General features: G+C 41.1%; 1 pseudogene; it reads right to left on the bottom strand.

The window, feature by feature from the left end:
- Positions 1-16,853: 16,853 nt before the first annotated feature.
- Positions 16,854-23,955, bottom strand: LOC122222515 (annotated as a pseudogene).
- Positions 23,956-24,638: the final 683 nt, after the last annotated feature.

The raw sequence follows: 24,638 nt of genomic DNA on the forward strand, positions 1-24,638 counted from the left end.
TGTATGATCCCTAACAGTTTCTCAGGGGTTCTCCCTACCCCTCAAGGGCACAGTCAGCACACGTCTTTTGCATCATGAATGTAGCTTTCTCTTGGGAACCTGGGAAGTACTAATCTAAGCAAGAATGGACGATTCATGGAGAAGGTTAAATATTGGCCAAAACTTTAAACGACCAAAATAGCTTTCTTTGAAAGTTCTCAGAGTATTTGGGGCTTTGGGAAATTTTAGTTCTTAAAATAATACTACAGTTGCTCATTTGGCCTTCAAAGTAGCTGCATGTTGTAGAGATGAAGGGTGGAGAATGAATGCCTAAAATCTCTGTTCCAACGCTAAAATCCACTGAAGGCTAGGGTTGTGCTTTGTGGTTTATGGGTTGCCAAAACGGAAACGTGCTCCACTCCAGAGGAATGTGTTGAAAGTCCTTCATAGAACCCTCTTGTTTCCCTGTCTGAAAGGTGGATTGTCCTGGGGTATGGTGAGTTGTCACATATGTGAAGTACTAGCAGTCCTGTTCTCAAGTTGTAGCAAAGCACAGAGCTATAAAGTCTGTGTATGCTACACAGCAATGTGCTGGACAGATTTCCGGGTGCCTCTGGTGGGCTCTTTCTTCAGGCTAATACATCCCAGAACTGACCTGGAGCAAGTGTTCTCATGGAACTTATTGTTACCTTCCCCTTCTGATTCAGCTCTCTCTTTTGGGCACACCTTTCAAGAATAACTAAATCCCACCTGATTTCAGAGACAGGACAGTAGTTCATATGTTTGAGCAACTTCTCAGGTGGTATTAAAACCTACTGATGTTAACATTCCCTGAAAAATGATTCATATTTCATAGCAATATACCCATTCAAGAAAGCAGTTGAGGTGATGGCCCATTCTGTCTACGTGCCTCATCCGTTTGGCTCTAGTGGGCTGGGTGGTATCTGTCCCCTCACTCACTCCCCACTGGCAGCTCCTCAGGGCCCATAATCCCTTTTACTCTGGGTTTCCACAAATGCCACAAAGGGTGAACACAGTGTTCATAGCGAGCGTCATAATTAGGTAGAGAATCTGGCCTCAACTCTGTATTTCATATATTGTATTTTACCTGTGGCTACATGAGAACATAATAACATATCTGCTCCATGTGCTCACTGCCCGTGCAGCCTGCTAGCATCTGTGGACACTGCTGCCTCTGGTCACCCTGTCTCAGGCCCTAGCCTCTGAGGCTGTCCTGCCCTAGACCTTCTCTCCTTCAGCTAAATGCATTCCTCACAAGCCATCTACCACTCACAAAACTCAGCATTGCCACCTGCCCTGCTTCTCTCTGGAACAACCTTCAATGCTCTTTTTGGAATTTGATCTTCTCTTTGATATTCCAGTTGATCCAGCTTGCACACACACTCGATGGCTTTTGTACATTATGCTTATTAGCCTGAGCTGGTTGGTGTCTGCTGTCCAGCCATCTTCTAGGCCCTGGGGAGTCCTACAGACTACTGAGATTTGTGGAAGGCTTCCGACAGGTGGGGCATGATTTGAAGGCTAAGAGGCATTGCGCTGTCTTCAGTGTTGAGCACACGGTAGCGCGTGTGAGTAAACTGGGATTGTTCTTTGCCCGCCTCCCCTCCCACCTCGCCACCTCAGGAAGGCAAAACATGCAGAGGTAGGGAGTGTGCCATAGACAACAGTGCCATCTAGTGGTGCACTCACAGCCGGCAGCGAAGATTATGCGACAGGGAGGTTTGTTGGAAACGTCAAATTGAGGCTGCAGTAACATCTTGGCTTCAGCGTATGTGCAACTCTTCTGGGGCAAACGCGGGATAAAAATGGCTTAACCCCAAAACACTCCTTTGCTTTTCATTCGTATTCCTTTCCTCGACTTTAAATAAACATGTAATTTTTATAGTATATCTATCCCTAATTTAGGCATTTTCCAAAGCAGCTAACGTTGCTATAATAAAATCACCCTCCAATCTATTTTCTGCCTAGATGGTAGCCTTTGTCAAATCCTTTTTTTCTGTTTTTATTGGGAAATCTCATAATGAAAAATCTCTTCTTCCAGATTTGTATTTGATAGAAAGGTGGTCTAAGAAGTGAGCATGCTGTGTCCAAACCTAATAGTCAAACACTTGAGACATTTAAGAAGAGAAAGGCTGAAGTATAGGCTGATTGGCTATCACAGAATCAGAAGGTTCCCCAGAAATGAAGGAGCACTGTGTGCATGGAAAGGCCTGAGGATGAGGATGTCCCTGAAAGTCCATGTATCACAAAGGGAGGGAAAGACAGAGCCAGCAGCAAGTAAGACAGACAACAAAGCCTGGAGTTTTATTATTTTTTAAATTATTTATTTATTTATTTATTTATTTATTTATTTAATTTATTTAAAAAGTTTATTTATTTTGAGAGAGAGTGTGAGCAGGGGAGGGACAGAAAGAGGGAGAGAGAATCCCAAGCAGACTCTGTGCTGTCAGCAAAGAGCCTGACACTGGGCTCCAGCTCAGAAACCATGAGATCATGACCTGAGCCAGAACCAAGAGTCAGACACAACTGACTCAGCCGCCTAGGTGCCCCCAAAGCCTAAACTTTTAAAACATGGGCTACTTCTTTTAATTTTATTGAGGAGACAAAATGTACAGCCAGCCCACTGTGAGCTCATCTTCACCCCTGCATTTTTTAGCCACTTAATTTGTAAAGACAATTCTAACATTGATGTGGAAAATGAATTAACTTTTACACAGTGTATTTGGTAGGTTAAGCACAAAGATGTTCTAATTAAGTTTATTTCTATTACACCCTCAGCTAAAGAATTATTCTTATTCAGGGGGGCCTGGGTGGCTCAGTTGGTTAAGCATCTGACTTCGGATCAGGTCATGATCTCGCAGTTCGTGAGTTCAAGCCCCTCATCTGGCTCTGTGCTGATAACTCAGAGGCTGGAGCCTGCTTCAGATTCTGGGTCTCCCTCTCTCTGTCCCTCCCTCAACTGCACTCTGTCTCTCTCTCTGTCTCAAAAATAAACATAAAAACATTTAAAAAATTAAAAAAAAATATTCTTATCCAAAGCCAACATTGATAGTGGGAGGAAGCATTTACAAAGTGAGGATAAGTCTGTCCTGGCTCTGGGAATTTTTTAAGAGCCCAGGAAAAGGGCTGGCGGGTTTGCTAGCCTGATGATTCGACCTAAGATCCTAAAGAATGTCCACTGGCAATCTAAATATACAACTCATGTGCGTCATAATTCCATTTCCCTGAAAACCTGTGACTTTCCCATGAACAATTTTTCTTCATAAAAATTAATTTAACTTGACATACTCCAAATAAGAGCAACACAGTGTTCTGTGCCAGTATGAGGAGCAGTCATGAAGTTTATGGTCTAATAGAGGTATGACAAGGAAGAGTTGTCATTTGGACACTCATAAATCAAGCAAATATAGTGCTAGAGAAGGATGAGCTTCGATCATTCATGCAAAGAGAAAAGAAAACACATCTCCTAATTTCCCCTATTTAGTTTATATTTGATGTATTATGGCATCATGGTACCAAGATATATGTATTTTAGTCCAGCAAATTTATTGGGAAATGTATTTTAGTGATAAATGCAGAGTTTTATAGAGATTGAGAATAATATGTCAAATTGGCCTGGAAATTAATATAGTTTAGCAATTCAACAATATAAACATCCAGAGTTTGTCTTTTACAGAGTTTTAATCCCCTAAGGAGTTTCAGTATCTCATCTTTCATTTTTATTTGAGAAAATAAAATCCTTGTTATTTGAAGTGGCTTGGATCCAGAAAGGTCAGACAGATCCATCCCAATGCTTCCATCAGTCAGCACTTCCTCACCCAGGACCCATGCATGAGCCAGCCTCACCTTTCCTAGTCCTGGGCAGAGGTCTTGGGCTGCCTCCCCATACACTCAGCAGTGTTCGTAGACTAAGTCAGCATCTGTCTTCCATTTACATCCACTATTTCCTAAGTGTCTACAGATCTCATCAAGACTCATAAAATATGAAATAATCTAAAAATATCACTGAGTTATGGTTTTTTTTATGTGCGATCTTTCAAATTAATGCTACTAAAAATGCAACCTTGATGCTTGCTCTACTTTCTGAACAATTTCACTGGAAATGTCCTGGCATCTGAGCTTAAACACAAACCCTATCTATAACATGACTTTTTGAGTAATTCTTACAGGTTTTTTTTTTTTCCTGTACATCATGATCATGTGCTACTTTTGCTAGTGATTTTATGACAAGTGAATTATGATAACTCATGGAATTCAGTTCCTGCTTATCAAGAACTTAGAGCTTAGTGGGCATCATGGCAGTACTGCATGGATTGAACGTGGCCCCAGTCCTCAGAAGACATCAGAGGCTGTAGCCTGCAGCATCTTTAGAATCCAGCTGTATTGTTTCATGTATATCTATGGTTCATATGAGGTTTTTCCCTATGCTGTTGGTATCTCTGAGTTCCTTGAGGAGAGTTATCAGAGGATTCTTAACTGTTTGCATGGGGACCTGGGGGCAAATCTGGACCTGGATGGAGTATTGTCTTCACCTGACATAGATGTTGGAGCCAGGCAAAGCTCCAACACCTCCTAACTTTATGTGGAGAGGACAACCTATTTGGTTTTGTTGGAATTTTAGAATTTTACAATCCTTGGGTGACATTAGTGGTTACAACATCAAGCCTGACCGGTTTTGATAGAAGAACCTCCTCAGAATGGGAGTTTTTTCTGAGATGTGACTTGGCTGGTATGATGGTTAATTTTATGCAAGTTGACTGGGCTAAGGTGTGTCCAGATAGCTGGCAAAACATTATTTCTGAGTGTGTCTGGGAGGGTATCTCTTGAAGAGATTAACATTTGAATTGGCACACTGAGTAAAGGAAATTGCCCTCACGAATGCAGGTGGGTATATATAATCCAATCCTTTGTGGGCCCAGATAGAACAAAAAGGCAGAGGAAAGAGAAATGTGTTCTCTGCCTAACCTGGGACATGGGTCTTCTCTTGCTCTCAGAAATTAGTGCTCCTGGTTTTTGGGCTTCAGTCTTGCCTGGAACCACATCACCAGCTTTCCTGGGCCTCCAGCTTGCGGACAGCAGACTGTGGGACTTCTTTGCCTCCATATTCACATGAGCCAATCCCTCATACTAAATCTCTTTCTCTGTGTCTATATATATCTTATTGGCTCTGTTTCTCCAGAGAACCCTGACTAATATAGATGAAGTCTCCGTAAAACGCCAGGAGGGTGTTGGAAACAGAGAAGACTGTGCCTGAAGAAACTTGAATCCGAGCTGAAACCAATGTATGAAAGAAAGAAGGAAAGAAAGGAAAGTCAGTAATGAGGCTTCCTGTGGGTGCCTCAGCTGGGTGGGAGGGGTTTGGGGGAGGCTGTGGGGCCCTTTCCTCCACCTCCTGCCTGGCTGTCCCCAACCTTCCTCCAAAGAAGCAGTTTTCCGCAGACACCCTGACCCACTTTCTGTCCACTTTCATTTGGGTTTCAAGTTATTTCTGTAGTGCCAATATTTTTGGAGGGGGTAGGCAGGCCGGTATTCTAATATACTGAGCTACTTTAAAATATTGAGGCATTGCTATTTTTGTTGGTGTAAAACTGCCTTTTTCAGTGTTTACTCTGAAACATTTCATGTTTAGGGTTATAAACCCCATTAGAATTTTATATCTAAAAGATGTCCACCCATTTAGAAATTGTTCTGATCACTTCTTTCTCTGTTTACAACACTTCTGAGTTCTCTTACTGGGTTTTTAATTGCCAGCTCTCAGCTTATGAGTAGGTCCAGCAGCTTTATCTCTTTTTCATTTTCCCTAGGAGAGGTTCCTAAAGGCTGCTTCTTACACATGTGGTGGTGGTAGTGGTGGGTGAGGGGTTGGAGTGCAGAACAGAAGGTGCCACAGTATGCAAAAGGCTGGGGCCTTTGGGAAAAGGATCCCAGTGATAAGGTGGGAAGGTGGGCAAGCACTGTTTCTCTGGTCAGTTTAGAGATAAGGAATACAGATAAGCAGTAACCATCTAAAGCCATATAGTATGTGTTAGAGAACAGGAACCCAAGTCTTGTTTTGACATCTTTTCCGCATTTCAGAGTGAAAGCATTGTAATGTGGCATGGAAGAATGGTGTCACTGGAGAGTTTTATACTCCTTGAAGCGTGTCCCACTGAGTTCTGGGGTGGAGCAAGGTCAATACAGGAGCTGGGAAGGAAAACATTTTGGTTAGTGAGGATGATAGAAATAGAGGTGAGTTGTTGTGAAGCTTTCTGAAATTCCAGTTGCTTTTTGGAAAAGACATGGACAGAGGGTCCAGGTGCAGGACTCATGGGACATCCCAAGTAGGGCCCTCCAGGGTCCACCAGTGGAGCAGAAACCATTTAATTAACTTTGGAAGGACATCTGAGCTTCACCAGCTGGTCAGAAGCTGTGATTGGGCCACTGTGTGGGCTGGCAGGCCCTGGTGTTTACAGGTTTGATGATTCCCCTTTAATTACAGTATTGAGTAGTTACTTTAAACTACAGATGCTGCACATTGCATTTCTATTCCAGCCGCCTGCTGTGACCTTGTCCTTGGTTTATACTTCCTGTTACTGACTATAGCATCATAGCATAAGTTTTATATATGCACATACACATACATACTTATATATGTATATTTATATTAACAATTATATATTAATTATGTATTAGTTATTTATTTAAAAATAATTATATGTTAATTATATTTATTATACATACATACACAGATGTTTAAAAATGATTAAACCTCTTCTTGTCTGTGATAAGCTATTTCTTTTGCATGTTTTTGATCCTGGCCACACAAAATGGGGCCAGCAACCAGCATCATCACTATAACCTGAGAGCTTTTAAAAAAGTAGAACCTGGGATGCCTGGGTAGCTCAGTTGGTTGAGCATCTGACTCTTGATTTTGGCTCAGATCATGATCCCAGGGTCATGGGATTGAGCTCTACATCGGGCTCTGCACTGAGCATGGAGCCTGCCTAACATTCTCTCTCCCTCTCTCTCTCTCTCTCTCTCTGCATCTGGGTGGATCAGTTGGTTAAATGTGACTTCAGCTCAAGTTGTGATCTTGTGGTTCACCAGTTGGAGCCCCACATAGAGATCTCTGCTGTCAGTGCAGAGCCTGCTTCAGATCCTCTGCCCCCCTTCTGTTGCCCCTCCCCCACTCACTTTCTCTGTCTTTCTCAAAATAAATAAATAAAGTTAAAAGAAAGATTATCTCTCTCAAAAAATATATAAATGTATGTAAAAATATACATACATATATATGGTAGAGCCTCAGGCCCTGTCCCCAGGCCATTTTCTTTTTTTTTAATGTTTATTTATTTTAAAAGTTTTAAAAAAAATATTTGTTTATTTTTGAGAGAGAGAGAGAGAGAGAGGGAGTGCAAGCAAGCACGAGTGGGGGAGGGGCAGAGAGAGAAGGAGACACAGAATCTGAAGCAGACTCCAGGCTCTGAGCTGTCAGCATAGCACCAGAGTTGGGGCTCAAACCCATGAACTGCAAGATCATGACCTGAGCCAGAGTCAGGCACTCATCCAGCTGAGTCACCCAGGTGCCCCCAGAACCTACATTTTCACAAATCCCCCAGGTGTTTTGTGTTCAAATAAGGACGAACACTCCTGGAGAAGAGTCAGTACTGCAGGCACTATTCTAAGGGCTTTATGAGAACAACATGCTTACTCCTCACTGCATCCTGATGAGGACTAAATGGAATCCTGAGAAGCAGTGACTCATGGGGAACATTGTATGGCCCTGTCCCCACTCTCCTCTGGCTTCAGAGCATGGGGCCTTCATCCCATACTTCAGGCCTGGCCCCTTTGTGCACCCACACCTGATTCATGAAAGATCCAATAGGCCTTGAGATGCTATTTGTGGGAACTGTTCAGTTTAGTAGACTGTGAAATTAGTTATACATGGACTTGTTATATTATAATTCCTACAGTATATGATGATGATGATAATGATGATGGTGATGATGATGATGATGATATTTACTCCAAATTTAGTTTTCTAGCTCTTTGAAGAGCAGGACTTTGTGATTTGGGCAGTGCCCTACTTTTAGAAATACTAGAAACTCTGACTTAGTCTTGTTATTATTTCTTGTCTATTTGGTAGAGAAACTATTTATTCAAGCCCTAGATGTAGTACTCTTTCCCACAGTTTTCAGGATGGATAGCATCAAAACCAAAGGCACATTCTTTGTTTTCCTCTTTGCATTATTACATGGAAATAACCAAGGCCCATTCTGAGAGTGGGACCATAGCTTCAGAAAGAACAAAAAAAATTGCTTTCCTCTCCTTAGACTCAAGTTCATGTATTTTCCCTTCTTCAAGGAAAATAGGAGTATGATTATTTAAAATTTTTTAATGTTTATTTATTTTTGAGAGAGAGAGAGAGAGAGACATAGTGCGAGCAGGGGAAGGGCTAATAGAGAGGGAGATACAGACATATTCCCAAGCAGGCTCTAGGCTCTGAGCTGTCAGCACAGAGCCCAATGTGGGGCTCGAACCCACAGACCATGAGATCATGACCTGAGCTGAAGTTGGACGCTTAACCGACTGAGCCACCCAGGTGCCCCATGGGAGTATCATTTATTTATATTTGTATCAGGGATGATTAGAGAAGTTCATTTCCCCCATTAAAGGCGTTAGATTTACACCCTATCACTCAAGGCAATTCTCTGTATCAGATATATAAAACTTTCATTCCTGATGCTATTGGTAACACATGTCTTATTACTGGTGTAGAAAAAGGAAGGGTTGTATAAGTTTCTCAGTTCTTCAGGTTGTGGGTGTGGTTAATTTATCATTGTGAAATCAATTGTGTCCTAAACAGCATTAAAAAAAAGGAAGACATGGAACAGATAGAAAAAATCGAAGTATATCATGTATTCGTTTGCTAGGGTTGTCATAACAAAGTACCACAGAAAGGGTGGCTTAACAACAGTGATTTATGATCTTATAGTTTTGGTAACTACAAGTCTGGGATCAAGGTGTTGGTAAGGTTTTCTGTAAAACTTTGCCTTTAAATATTCGTGGGTATGTGTGTTTCAGTGTTTCATATGGGTTTTGTGTTAAATATATTCCCTATTGTGTAGGTCTAGGTAAAACATATCGGAAAAACATGGGCTTGCTGATTTGCTGGTAGATGCTGCCTTACCCTTTTCCTTCTTGGGACAGAACAGAGATTGCAGGATCTGGGAGACAGTGAAGAAAGGCATGGATGAATTATGAGATAGATTGTTCTTGCACTTTTTGTCCTCTTTCATATGACGGTTGTTTGTTTGATTTTGGTTTTTAGTAGCATCCAGATTTTTGCTACCTTCCTGAGGTTCTAGGACTGAGGTTCCATTTCCTTGCTGGTCATCAGCATGGGACACATTTAACTCCTACAGGCTGCTTTTGGGTCCTTGCCATAGGGCCCCCTACATCTCAGCAACCCAGAACCTTTTCTCATACATCCCCTACTCTTATTTCCCTTCTGCCACTAGCTAGAGAAAAATCTCTGCCTTTAAGATAGCACATGATTAGTTGAGGCCCACCTGGGCAGTCTTCCTTTTGATGAACTCAGAGTCAACTAATTATTAACCTCGATTACATGTGCACAATCCCTTTTGCCATGTGAGATAACATAACCACATGCTATTTCATCATATTTGTTGTACTGGGGATTACAGTGAGAAGTTCTGGGGCCATTTTAGTTTCCCCCACATAGGCCCAGGTCCTGCAAGGTTACCAGTAAACTTATATTTGGCCAGTAGAGATGCAAACCTTTGTGTCCGTTGGAGAAGATCATACAAAAGTCTTTAGTGTTTTTCTTTTTAACTTTGCCCCATTAGGACATTTGTCTCTAACTTGGCAGACTTATTTCCGTGGCTTTTTCCTTCTTTCTTCTTGAGTGATGCTCTAGACCTCATCCAATGAACTCTCTTTGAACCAGTTTTGCTGTCCTGCTGGAACTGTCACTGTTGGGTAGATAAATCTTTAACACATGTCCATTCTATATTTGTATGGAGTCATGGGTTTAGCTTTTTGACAAAGACAATTCAATTTTCAGGGAGACCTGGCCTTGTAGTTTCTGAGTCTTTCTATTTTCTTTTTTTTTTTTTTCTTGTCATAAACCTCTTACTGACTGAGTTCACCCATAGCTTTTCCTTTGAATGAAAAGGTATAAAAATTCACCCCGTGCATGGCTTTCTATCATTAAAAGTTTGCATGGTGACTGGCATCTTAAAAAGGGACTTTGATGGAAAGCACTTTGCCACATGTGGGATTTTTTATAGCAGACAGTGATAGAAAAGTTGAGCAAAGGGAAAAAAACTGACACAAATCACACAACTGTGGCTTAAGCATCTTTTCCTCTGGACTAGTCTGGTGAACAGAGATGGCAGGGCTGGGCCAAGGCCTGGACTGACTGACTGTAGACCCATCTGACTGTGGACCTCTCTGAGATAGAGCTTTCCTTACCTGCAAAGCCAGGGGAATGTCACCTGCTGCCCCACGTTGGCAGGCAGCCCATCTCAGGTCCAAAGCAGACCCTGTGAGGTAGCAGGTAAATCAATCTTGCTCTGGGATATGGTGACCCAAGAAAACCCCCCAGCCCACCCCTAGGGTGGTCTGTCACCAACTAGGCCAGAGATCCAGAGTGCCCAGGATGAGTCTGGGATTCCCATTGTCCTTTGAGACCTACCTTACTTGACCCTGCTGTGAGGGTCCACTCTGGCATGGCCCTAGTACCCCAGCTCTGCCTGACATTCAGGTGGAATCTACAGTTTTGATCACCAATTCTGATGTGGTGCAGGGAGTTTCCCCATACTACTGAGCAATTCTCCGACACTAGCTGGCTGTCCTACAATTTAACCCAAATTCAGATACTATCTACCTGGGATAGCAATAGATATCACAAGTTAAAGGCTCAGTGCCATAAGACTGCCCCCACCTCAGATGTCAATTTGTCAGTTTCAAGTCCAGATTATCACCTGTGCCTCTGACTGATCCATTAAAAATCAGAGGTTCCCATGACCCCTTCCTTAGGTTTGATTAATTTGCTAAAGTGGCTCACAGAACTTTGAGAAACATTTTACTTACTAGATTACTGTTTATTATAAAAGGATATAATTCAAGAACAGACAGGCGGAAGAGATGCATAAGGCAATGTATGGGGAAGGGTCACGGAGCTTACATGTTCTCTCTGGGAGTGCCACTCACCAGCACCTCCATATGTTCACCAACCCAGAAGCTCCTGAACATCATTCTTTTGGGTTCTTATGGAGGCTTTATTAGATATGCACAACTGATTAAATTATTTTCAATTGGCTATTAATTATTTCTATTTTGTAAAGATTTTATTTTTTAAGTAACCTCTACATTCAACATGGAGCTTGAACTCACAACCCCAAGATCAAATGTCACATGCTCTACCTATTGAACCAGCCAGGTGCCTTGGCTATTTAAATTAAATAATTAATTAATTTATCTCATCACTCTCCTCTACCCTGAGGTTGGAAAGGTGGTACTAAAAGTTCCAACCCCCTAATCACTTGGTTGGTTCTTCTGGTGACCAGTCCCTATCCTTAGGGAACTTAGGGATGTTTCAAAAGTCATTTTATTAACATAACAAAATATACCTTTATAGTGCTTAACTCTTGAAAATTCCAGGTGTTTTAGGAGCTTTGTTCTTTTTTTTTTTTTTTTTTTTTTTTTTTTTTTTTTTTTTTTTTTTTTTTTTAAATTTTTTTAACGTTTATTTATTTTTGAGACAGAGAGAGACAGAGCATGAATGGGGGAGGGTCAGAGAGAGAGGGAGACACAGAATCAGAAGCAGGCTCCAGGCTCTGAGCCATCAGCCCAGAGCCGGACGCGGGGCTCGAACTCACGGACCGTGAGATCGTGACCTGAGCTGAAGTCGGACGCTCAACCGACTGAGCCACCCAGGCGCCCCAGGAGCTTTGTTCTAAGAACAGAACAAAAACTGTACATATATTTCTTTTTTTCTTTTATTTATTTATTTTGGGAGAGAGAGAGCAAGCACAGAGGGTCAGAGAGAGAGAGGGAGCGAGAGAATCCCAAGGAGGCTTCATGCTGTCAGTGCAGAGCCTGATGCAGGGCTTGAACTCATGAACTGTGAGATCATGACCTTAGCTGAAATCAAGATTCAGACGCTTAAGCAACTGAACCACCCAGGCATCCCCATACATGTATTTGTTAATATAAATCATAACATCTCACTTACCTTCTGGCAACTTCCCCAAACCACTCGAGATTCTGAGGCATAGACCTCATACAGAGAGAAGGAAATTCACTCATTTCTCATTTGACAGAACCTACCTTTTGTGTTCTCATCCTCAGTGTGTGTCTTTCCAGGGACCATGGAGCCCATGAACACAGGCTAGGTGCAGGAATTAGTTGGAAATAAGACTGGTAAAAGTAATATGGAGGAGGGTCTTAGATGTCAAGATAAAGTGATTAGATTTTGTTCTGTGCCCATAGGGGATCCACAGATGGCTTTTTAAGGGCAGTGACTTAGTGATACATAGGAAGGAGCCAAGTTGAGACATTGGACAAAAATTATCTACTGGACTTAAAACTCACTCTCTCTCCCTGCCGGTCTTCCCCCCAGGCTTTCCTGTCTCCCCACTGTGGGAGGAGAGAGATTGAAAGGAATGCTGGGGCATGGTGCTTATGAGTAGAAGAACAGTGATAGAACTATGAATAAGGAAGTTGAAAGAAAAAAAAAAAAATTTGGAGACCAGGTAATAAGACAAATAAAAACAATAGAATTGGTAACATTAGTTAACATACCTAGGGATTTGGGTTCTAGAAGTCCTGGGAGGTTAAATGTCCTGGCTCTAGCTGCCCTTTTGATTTGGGTGGAGCTCTTAAAAAAAGCCATGCTCACTGTATTCCTCTTCAGGCTGTTTTAATCAACTCAGTCTTCCAAATGCCTACTTCCCTGCCTGGATTGCTGATCAAGTCTTCCCAGACACTCTTCATGCTGGTGGCCTCCAGGATAGCAAGCTCTTCTTGAGCTCCCCGACTGTCTCTGACTGTGCCCTTTCTTACTCTCTCTAAACACAAACTCTTCCTACCCTGCTGCTTATTCTAAGCTTTTTCCTGGAGAGGTTCTAGTCATTTTCAGGGTTTGAGAGACTGTCGACATGGCAGTGCTGCCCAAATAGAAACCTCCAGATCATCCTCTTCCCTCCTGGTTTGTGTTGAAAATTTCCATCATCAGTTAAATGCCATACTTTCACCTCAAATGGGACATGCTCCCAAAGGTATTTGCTATCTTTCTCCACTAAACTCATCTTTCCCTCAGTGTGACAGTCTCCTACTTTCACTTTCAATTGGCCTCAAACATTACTCTGGGTGATGCTACTATCCACCCATGCTCCCACCTGTCCCAGATCTCTCAGGATGCTACCACAGACCTCTGCCAAGACTCCCTGCCCCAGTCTCAGGCAGATGTAACCTTGTCATTCCTTTCAGAAAACACTGGAATGGCTCTCTTTTACCTAGAATAGTAGTCTTCAACTAGGGATGATTCCCTCCCTCCCCTCCCCAAGAGGATACTTGGCAGTGTCTGGAGACATTTTTGAGGGCTAAGTTGCTGTAAGCATCTTGCGGGTAGAACCCAGAGGTGCTGCTAAACATCCTACAATGCACAAGATGGTCCCCACAACAATCCAGCCCTGATCTAGATCTAGATCTCTGATCTAGAATAAAGCCCACATGGTGCCCAAGATAATTGCTCTCTGTGAACTGGTTCACACTTTTGCCTTTTATGTCAGTGACATGGATTTGCTTGTAGTTTCCACAAATGGGTACCTGCTGGGTCTTCTCTCATGCCTGTGCCCTGCAGGCTCTTCTGCTTGTGTTTTCCTTTCTTTTCCCTCTCTCATGTCTTACCTTTGTGTTTTGCAGGAACAAATGCCTCCTACAGTCTTTGCAATTCATTTCAGGCCATGCTCTGGCATTCTGGTCACCTGGTACCCATGTTAGGCTCAGGGTCCCTCTCTGTGCTATTTATGTACCTGTCTTCCAACTAAACTGAGATCCTTTGTGATGGGATTATGCCTTTTACAAATATGGTTTTGTCAAATATACAATGGGCATTCAAAATGTTGATTAGATTTATTGATTTCAGTTCAATGATGAACAAGTGAATAAATGAATGAATTGATGAAGTGAATGAAGTCCCATATTGCAACATCTATGTCCAGAAGATTTTCTGTTTTGTGGGACTGATGCCCCAACAGTGGACAACTTACATTAAATAAGTAAACAATAGAAATTTAATTTGGAAACAAGTACTTTATTATGAAAATATATGATGCTTGGCAAGCTGCAGGACATTTTGCTAAATATTATCATACTTTATTAAATTGCCAAGCACCTGGAAACTGTCAGAAGGAAGAAAGTACATGTGACCAACTTGGAAATGTCGAATGATTATTACATATTGTTGTAAATCATTATAGCTCTTTGAGAAACTATAAAATATCAAGATACTTGCAGGGTACAGGCTCCGTTCTGCCAACAGCCAGCTGGTGATCCTGCACAAAGCCCTTCATCCTTCTACTCTTCATTGTTCTCATTTGCAAAGTAAGACCTTTATAATATCGAAGGCTCCCACTATTTTTTATTTTATTAAATCCAATGGATCTTATTAAACATGTTGCCTTTTTTATATCTAAATCTGATTGTGAAAGAGGCTTTTATGTGATTACCCATCACTATTATGTATAGAGACAGCAAGGATGTTCAATTTAATCAAATGACACAAGCATAACTAAGTGGGTGTAAGTGGCATACCATAGACAAGGAAAATTAAGTTGTGTTACTTTGTTGGAGCCACCAAGGAGGCGATACATAATGCAAGTAACCAGAAAAAAAAAAAAACCATCCTACTCACAAATGGAAAAACCAGTGGTGTCCGTATACATGACTGGCTGGATTGAACACACAAATGAAGAAAGTCAGACAAACTTCTAATCAGTTTTGAGACACTCAGTGGCAGTACCTTGTTTCCATTTTATCTTCTGGAATAAAGTTGGCTTGCCTGGAGAGAGAGCAAGCAGCAGTGAGCAATGGGATTCAGGGGTTTTGGACTCCATGTCTGGGTTGAACATGACTACGTGTTACCTCCCGATGTCTGTTGCATAGAAAACTTAGTAGTGTGAGATGCTCAGTGAAAAATAAAATCCTGGGGTTGAATAAATGTGAGAGATGTTTCATGTTCCATTTTTCTCTTGCAGATTTCCAATGTTTGGTAATATGTTAAAGACTGAGAATTCCTCAGCAAAGGGACCTACTAAGGTATTCACAAAGCAGTTTGTTTTTTTATAAAAGTTTATTTGTTTATTTTGAGAGAGAGAGAGGGAGAGAGTGAACAGGGGAGAGGCAGAGAGAGAGAGAGGGAGAGAGAATCTCAAGCAGGCTCTGTGTTGTTAGTGCAGAGCCCAACTGGGGGGCTCCATACACGGCACAAACCCACCAACCCTGAATCATGACCTGAGCTGAAATAAAGAGTCGGTTGCTCAATTGACCAAGCCACCCAGGCACCTCCTCCAAAGCAGTTTATTTAGATCAGTTTCAAGTTCTATTTAGACCATTTCAAGTTTTATTTAGACCATTTATCAAGTTCTACTCAAAGTCTGGTAACTGTTATTTCCAAGTGAGGATATAGGCATAGAAATGGAATATATATATTTAGAAATTTTTATGGAAACGTGACACTATGTTTCCCAACAACCCTATGTGTATTCAGGGGATTGTCTCAGTGAGTAGGTATTGACCAGTTCAGGAGTTGGGGATAAGTTGCTTACAGTGTGAGCTTCAGACTAGCCATGTACATAGGGATCACATTACAGTGTGCGAACTTTAATGGTGATTTTTCAACTACAATGCATGCTTATGCATCTGAGAAAATGGAAACATTTTGTCCATAACATTTGTTTTTTTTTACTGTAATTGTAGTTTATTTTTTCAAGAAATAGAAAATATTTTTATTATGCTTTACATTTACAGTTTATTAACTAATCAACATCAACATGCAAAAATAAGTGCTAAATACAAACCTCTACCGTATGGTTTTTTGTAAACTACAGTAGATCATTTGATTTGAAAAGTCACAGGTGTTTACTTCAATTGAACTACAAGTTACTGTAAGGATCAGCATTAGATCTACAGTTAGGGAACCATAGGCAGGAAAGTTCTCTGCAGAACTTGGCCCAGTGGATTTCCATGTGAACACATTCTCAAGGAGGAGATAAGGTGGCACGAATGACCTGACATTGAACCTGGAACACCCAAAGCCAGGTCCCAAGGACACAACTCTGCTGGATGCCTCTACAGGGCATGCTCGTTGGGCATGGCTGCCACCCTTCCTGGCATGTTGGTTGGTGATGGGAAGGAGGGGCCGACAGAAGGAGGACACAAGGGTCAGGGGTGCAGGAAATAACCGACTTTTGTTTCTGGAGTGGTGGAAGCTCCCGGGCAGGAAAGTCTCTCTCTGAAAGGGAAGGCATCAAGTAGCTCACGCGTGCTTCAGAATTCTACCAGTGGAAACATACCTCCAAGCACAGATGTGCTCTTGATCTGACTCCTCTCTTTCTAGGAGTAGTTACCATCGCTCACTGATCTTGGGTCACAAGAAACAGAAACACAGGTTGGCAGGCCAGGCTGGAGTGCGAAGGCATGGGGCACACAGGTGTGTGTGGGGTGCCTACATGATGTACACTTTCTTGGATTGTGAGAAGTGCAACACTTCTTTGGTTCTTGGTGGACAGACAGCAAAGGGTTGTAGCTATAGCTGTTGGGCAGCCTCGGGGGCCGGTTGTTCTCCATCATTGAGATGTCTGAGGTCTGCAGAGCAGGTGGGAGTTGGTGCAGTGGGCCAAGGGCAGGGGCTATGCCTGCTTGTTCAGAAAGTGGCTGCACATGGGCCAGTGGGGGCTCTTGAAGCTGCTGTCCCCCTTGGAATATTGTGGTGTCCTTATGGCTGAGAGGTTGGTGTGATGGTGAACACAGAATTGTCCCCCAGCTGGTGCAGGTGGTAGTTGTACTGGAACTTCTGGCTCAGCATCAGCCACCTTGGCTGGGTCCAACCAGCTCTCTATGCCACTCTGGTGTGCTAATTCACTGAGATGTAGCCACAGCAAAACAGGTGCCCTGCCATTGTATGGTCCATGTGCTTTCTCTTCCTCATGCTGGCTGCCAGGGTCTGGTTGCTGCTATGCTCCTTAAGGTGCTAGATTCTGTGCTTGCACAGCTTGGTACTCTCCTCCTTCACTTGGATGGACTCCACCACTGCCTTGGGGATGCTCAGTTTTTCCACTGTGCCATCCAGAAGGCTGACCACGGATTCCTCACCTGGGCAGCTGCTTAAGACCTTCTCCAGCTCAGCCACAATCATGGTGACATGGCTTGTGTCTCAGTCAGTGTTTTTTGGAGAAGTCTGAAGGCATTCATTTAGTGTTGCCTAAATGGGACACCTTGAAGGTCAGGTACTCCTTCCTGCATCTTCAGGGTCATGGAGACCTGAGCAGCTGATACCTATACTTCCCTCTTAAATCTGCCAAAACATTAACTACAATCATTGTAATTTAAAATCAAGCTAGCATTAACATAACTAAGTGAAATTCATATTACTTATTTTTAATCCTAATTTACTGAAAGTGGAACAAATTTTATTGCATTATTTCTTAAGAAAAGACCACATTGTGGGTGCCTGCGTGGCTCATTCAGTTAAGCATCCAACTTTGGCTCAGGTCATGATCTCACGGTTTCAAGCCCCATGTCTGGCTCTATGCTGACAGCTCAAGAGTTTGGAGCCTGCTTCGGATTCTGCATCTCCCTCACTCTCTCTCTCTCTCTCTCTGCCCCTCCCTGACTCACACTCTTTCTCTCTCTCTCAAAAATAAACATTAAAGTTTTTTTTTAAATAAAAAAAAGAAAAGACACACATTGTAAACCAACTGGTGACAATGGCAGTGATCTGAGAAAATGAAGACCAAATAGGTTTGCCCTCAAATTACTTAGAAGTACTATTTATCTTGTACTGAATTTGTGATTTTTTAAAAGTTTTTTTTTTAAAAATTGAGGTGAAATTCACCTAACATAAAAGTAACCATTTTACAGAGTACAATTCACTTCATAATGTTGTGCAATCTGAATTTGCTTTTATGGCTGTGGTTGAAAGTGAGAGAGGAAACCCCTGGTGTCTTATTTGTAGAGATACACTGACTAGTGAAGCTAAGACACATTCAAAATGTAAGTGGTTTCTATCCCATTTATAATTGCACCAAGAACTATAAGATACCTAAGAATAAACCTAACCAGAGATGTAAAAGATCTGTATTATGAAAACTATAGGAAACTTATGGAAGAAATCGAAGAAGACACAAAGAAATGGAAAAACATTCCATGTTCATGGATTGGAAGAATAAATATTGTAAAAATGCCAATACTACCCAAAGCAATCTACATGAAATCCTAATAAAAATTGCACTGATATTCTTCTCAGAGATAGAACAAACAACCCTGAAATTTGTATGGAAACACAAAAGATCCCAAATAGCCAAAGTAATGTTGAAAAAGAAAACCAAAACAGGAGGCATCACAGTCCTAGAGTAGAGGACTTTAGCCTTTACTAAAAAGCTGTAATCACCAAGAAAGTATGGTTTTGGCACAAGGACAGACACATAGACCAGTGGAATAGAATAGAGAACCCAGAATTGGACCCACAAATGTATGGTCAACTAATCTTTGACAAAGCAGGAGAGAGTATCCAATGGAAAAAATTCACTCTCTCTTTTTTTTTTTTTTTTAAATTTTTTTTTTAACGTTTATTTTTGAGACAGAGAGAGACAGAGCATGAACGGGGGAGGGTCAGAGAGAGGGAGACACAGAATCTGAAACAGGCTCCAGGCTCTGAGCTGTCAGCACAGAGCCCGACGCGGGGCTCGAACTCACGGACCGCGAGATCATGACCTGAGCCGAAGTTGGCCACTTAACCGACTGAGCCACCCAGGCGCCCCAAAAATTCACTCTCTTTAGCAAATGGTGCTGGGAGAATTGGACAGCAGCATGCAGAAGAATGAAACTAGACCACTTTATTACACCATACACAAAAATAAACTCAAAATGATGAAAAACCTAAATGTGAGACAGGAAACCATCAAAAGCCTAGAGGAAAAAACAGGCAACAACCTCTTTGACCACAGCAGCAACAATTTCTTGCTCGACACATCTCTGAAGACAAGGGAAATAAAAGTAAAAATGAACTATTGGGACCTCATCAAGATAAAAAGCTTCTGAACTGAAAAAGAAACCATCAAGAAAACCAAAAGTTAATGTACAGAATGGGAGAAGATATTTGCAAATGACATATTGGATAAAGGGTTAGTATCCAAAATCTATAAAGAACTCACCAAACTCCACACCCAAAAAACAAATAATACAGTGAGGAAATGGGCAGAAGACATGAATAGACATTTTTCCAAAGAAGATATCTAGATGGCCAACAGGCACAAGAAATGATGCTCAACATCACTCATCATCAGGGAAATACAAATCAAAACCACATTGTGATACCACCTCACACCAGTCAGAATGGCTAAAATTAACAACTTAGGAAACATCAGATGTTGACTAGCATGTGGAGAAACAGGGACCCTCTTTCAGTGTTGGTAGGAATGCAAACTTGTGCAGCCACTCTGGAAACCAGTGCGGAGGTTCCTCAAAAAAACTAAAAATAGAATTACCTGACAACTCAGCAATAGCATTACTAGGGATTTATCCAAAGGATACAGGAGTGCTGATTCATAGGTGCACATGTACCCCAATGTTTATAGCAGCACTTTCAACAAGAGCCAAATTATGGAAAGAGCCCAATGTCCATCAACAGATGAATGAATAAAGAAGATGTGGTTTATATAAACAATGGAATACTACTTGGCAATGAGAAAGAATGAAATCTTGCCATTTGCAGCAACATGGATGAAACTGGAGGGTATTGTGCTAAGTGAAATAAGCCAGTCAGAGAAAGATAGATATCATATGTTTCACTCAATGTGTAATTTGAGAAACTTAACAGCAGACCATGGGGGAATGGAAGGGGAAAAATAGTTTCAAACATAGAGGGAGAGAAACCATAAGATGTTCTTAAATACAAAGAACAAACTGAGGGTTGATGGGCGGGAGGGAGGGGGAGAAGGGAAATGGGTGATGGGCATTGAGTAGGGCACTTGTTGGGATGAGCACTGGGTGTTGTATGTAAGTAATGAATCATGGAAATCTACTGAAGCCAAGAACACACTGTATACACTGTATGTTGGCTAACTTGACAATAAATTACATTGAAATTTTGAGGGGAAAAAATAAACAAAAAAATAAACAAAAAGAAAGAAAATGTGTAAATATGAAAAAAACACAACATTTAGGCGGTTTCACACAGGAAATGAAGAATTTGTCAAAAAACAAAAAAATTAGAGAAAATATGGAATTTAAAGACAATAGTATCAGATGTTTAATATTACACATCTAAACATTAGTACTTTGCTGTCTTCTAATAAAGCTGAACTTTAGGAGGTTAGACTACAAGGTGATACTTGTGAAAAATAGTATTGATATAGTCCTTGGAAATGCTGGGTGAATATGAAGCAAGAAGTATACAGAAGTACCACCAATATGACAAGTACAGCTAGTGACATAGTTCTCTATTTTTCCTGATGAAAGCACAGATAATGTAAACATAATAGTAGCCCTTTTGGTAAATGTCCAACTGAATATGGTGGTGGTGTGAAGGAAGAAGTTAATCTTTCAGCTTTATTATTAATAAACACAACAAGCTCTGAATTGCATGAAGCCATGAAGGATAACCTACTTAACAAAGGTGGTTTAGAACTTTTTAGTTTTGCATAAGAGGTTGTTCAGATGTTGATGTGACAGTGACAGGTAACTATTCTGGACCAGGTACCAGAATAAGAAACTTGTGGCAGGATATAAGTCAATCCATGGTTTTTTTCACTGAGAAAGCTCTTTTCTCCCCCATAAAATGTCTGCATGTTCATCATTGTATTTAAAGATGGGGAGATTGATTAGAAATATAAATCCAGTTCTCTAGCCCTTCCATTATCCATGTCTTTTGCAGCTCTTCCCAGCAGAAAATTAAATCCATTTTCCCCTCTGTCTGGTTTTTACATGTGTTGGCTAATAGAATGCAGAAGAAGAAAAGGTAATTTTGACTCTATGCCTCACAGAGCCTTGGCTGAGTCTCTCTTGGACCCCTGACAATTCTGAGCTAGTCTAATGGGTGACAGGAGACAGAAGTCTCCATTACTTCCACTCTGCCAACAGCCTACCTGCTCCCAGACAAGTGACACTTCCTAGCACAACCACTCCCTCCCCGAACATCCTGCTGATAGCAGCTGCCTAGAGAAGTGCAGCCAAGCTTCACTGAGTCTGGCCTGGGTACCAGAACTAACCAGATGACACAAAGACATAAGAGCAGTCATCAACAATTATTCTAAGTCCTAGCACTTTGGGATAATGTAGTAAAAATTGTGCATTATGTAAAGGTTGAGGTGTTAGCATTTGAGATGATTCATTTTATGATATACCATGAGAGCAGATCAGAAAAACCCTGGTATTGTATATCTGTGTGTGTGATGGTTATTCAAAAGAAAAGTTCTGCCAAGAATGTTTAAACTTCTGAACAAACTTGAATGTTAAGATGAGAAGACAGTTTGGTTCCAACTTTTCTATCATATAAATGGTAAAACCAGATGTGCCCCCTTGTCTGTTATCTTCAGTATTTTCTGTGATCCTAATACTTCTCTTCAAGCAGGAAAGGCAACATGGATTTCAATGACAGATAAAACTGAAGGGCAGAAGTAAAAGTAAGAAATGTGGGAGAATTATGTCTACTGATTATATATAGTAGGTGTATCAGAGTTTGCAAAACAAACAAATACAAGATGTCCAGTAAATTTGAATTAATATTAATAAAAAATAAGTGAATTTTAGTGTATGTCTAAAATATTGCATAGGGCATACTTACACTAATATATATATATATATATATATATATATATAATGTATAGTTATATATATAATATAGATATATATAGTTGATATACAAGTGTATATATGTGTGTGTGTGTGTGTGTGTGTGTGTGTGTGTGTAGTTGATCTGAAAGTTAAATTTAACTGGGCCTGTTGTATTTAATGTAGTAATCTTATTACATCATTTAAATTACATTTGTAATTCATCATTCATCATCTATGATTCTGGTTGTCCTTGCATTATTGTCATAACTTCCATGGACAGTACTGGCAAAAGCTAGGGGTGTCTATTTCAGGACAGTGATGTCTGCTGAGTGATACATTGTGCACATGCTCCTGTTGACTCAAATAGAAATTGGGGTCTAGAATGATGATGGGGGAAAAGAAGTGAGCAAGAAACAAATGAAATTTGTTTCATGTAACAAAAGCTGGAATTTAACAGGGGTTCCATAAAGAAACACTATTTTTCATCAGGGAAAAATTGAAACACACACACACAGACACATATGCAGGCACACAGACTTTAATAGGCATGTACATGTAATGCATAGACTTCTTTTTCTGGGCTTAAACATATAAAAAATTCTTGTGCTGAATGTAAGATCATCAGTTTTCATTCTCTATGTTGAGATTGCTCTGAAAAAAAATCTGAGTTCTTAAAAATAATATATACATTTCTGAGGCAAAGTACTCCATAAAAAAATCTTATCTTCAGCTTATATTTCAGTTAATGATTCTAGAAACTTGAATCTGAACCCCATTGACTAAAAGAGAGGCTGGGTACCCAGGAAAAATGACCCTATGTCACCATGGGAAGGATATGTGATAATGACATGCCTGGTCCTTCCCCAAAGAGACCCATCACCATTTACTCAGATAAAAAAAAAAAAAAAAACACTGGGGAATTGACATGTCTAGATCATACCTGCTCCCTGGAAGCCACTTGCACCCAGTGACTCGTCCATAGGTGAATACAAAGCCCCAGCTCTCTTGCCTCAAAGATGAGCTGGACTGAGGTATCATGGTGCACTCACTCCCTCTGCCCTTTCTTGCTTTCCTCCCTCTCACAGTGTGGTTCCTGAGAGCACTCCCAATGAACCTCCTACACACAGTTCTCAGAGTCTGTTTCCCAGGAAACCTAACCCTTAAGAGCACGTAATTCTATAATCATTAAATGATTCTCACTTGGACCAATCAAAAATAGGAGGTTTAGTTTTATTTTCTCAGCAACTGGTAATTGGAATGGAATTGTTTAAGGATTTTTTTTTTTGTCATGCTGTTGACTCAGAGGAGTCCTTGTGGGGTCTATCTCCATGATAAGCTGAAATCATCAAACACCCTGCCTTGCCTGCTGATTTCTTCACAATCAGTGTCTAACCATCCTTGAGATAGAGCCCTGGCTAATAGGAGCTGCAAACGCATCTGTAAACACTGGTTTACTTAATCTATAAAGGGATTTCTGGGGCAGGAATAAAAGGAGAAATAGTGAAAAATTCTCCCCCCTCTCTCCTTCCCAGATGGTGACAGACAGTTCTCTGCTGCTCAAATTTAACATTGGCCGACTCTGGATACTAACACACTGGATCCCCTTCTGTGGGCAGAAAGAATGGAGTGGGGCTGGCTCTTGGTGGGGGGACATGTTGGGGGTGAGATGGTGGTGCTAAATATCTTCTTCTGATATTTAAGCAATGTCCAACATTTAGCACTGCCTAGAGTTCCCAACTTCTTTGTGTGTTAAATTTCAATGGGACACTTAAAACTGGCTATAATGCAGATTTTCCAAACTCAACATATTCGTAAATAAACTCAATCCCTTTGCTCCTGATTGCCATCCTTGCTCACCTTGTATTCCCTGTATTGGTTGTTAGTAACTGTACTCATCCTGTCCCCCAAATTGGAAATCTGGAAATTATTATTGACCCTATCCTCTTCCTATCTTTCTGCCTACCTCCATGTAATCAGTGGTCCAGTTCTGTTGAGTCTCTCTCCTAAATATCTCTGAAATACATCCCCTCTAAGTTATCCTCAGAGCCATTGTGAATTTCAGGACCTCATTCTCTCACGCTCTGACTATTGAAAGAATCTCTTATTAGGTCAATTTACCTATAGTGACCCCCTTCTCACTCTTCTGTTACTCCTCCACTAGATCTGATCCTGTTTTCTCTTGGTTTGGCATTGAGAGGTGACATAGCCCTTCAAGACTGGCAACTTATTCAGGTGATTTTAAAATGTGATCTATGGAGTCTGGAATAAGTCTGCTTTCATCAGTTTTAGATCCTGACATTGAATAAAGGTATTCTCAGCTTGGGAGGATTTGGAAACTATTGTGATGCAGTACTGACTATTTGTATTTCCTCCAAGTTGCTTCACAAGTATTTTCTCTTGTCCATGGATCTTCTCTGTTTGGAACAGTCTTCATTGTTTTTACAACTTGGTAGATCACTGATTATATTTCAAAATGAAGCTTGAAGGTCGCCTCATCTTGGAAGCCTCCCTAAACTGAGGGGCAGAACTCTTAAGAGGCCATTCAGTTTTATCTTTTACCATTTGGAATGGAGAAAAAG

This window comes from Panthera leo, chromosome B3 (genome assembly GCF_018350215.1).
Source record: "Panthera leo isolate Ple1 chromosome B3, P.leo_Ple1_pat1.1, whole genome shotgun sequence".
Lineage (NCBI taxonomy): Eukaryota > Metazoa > Chordata > Mammalia > Carnivora > Felidae > Panthera > Panthera leo.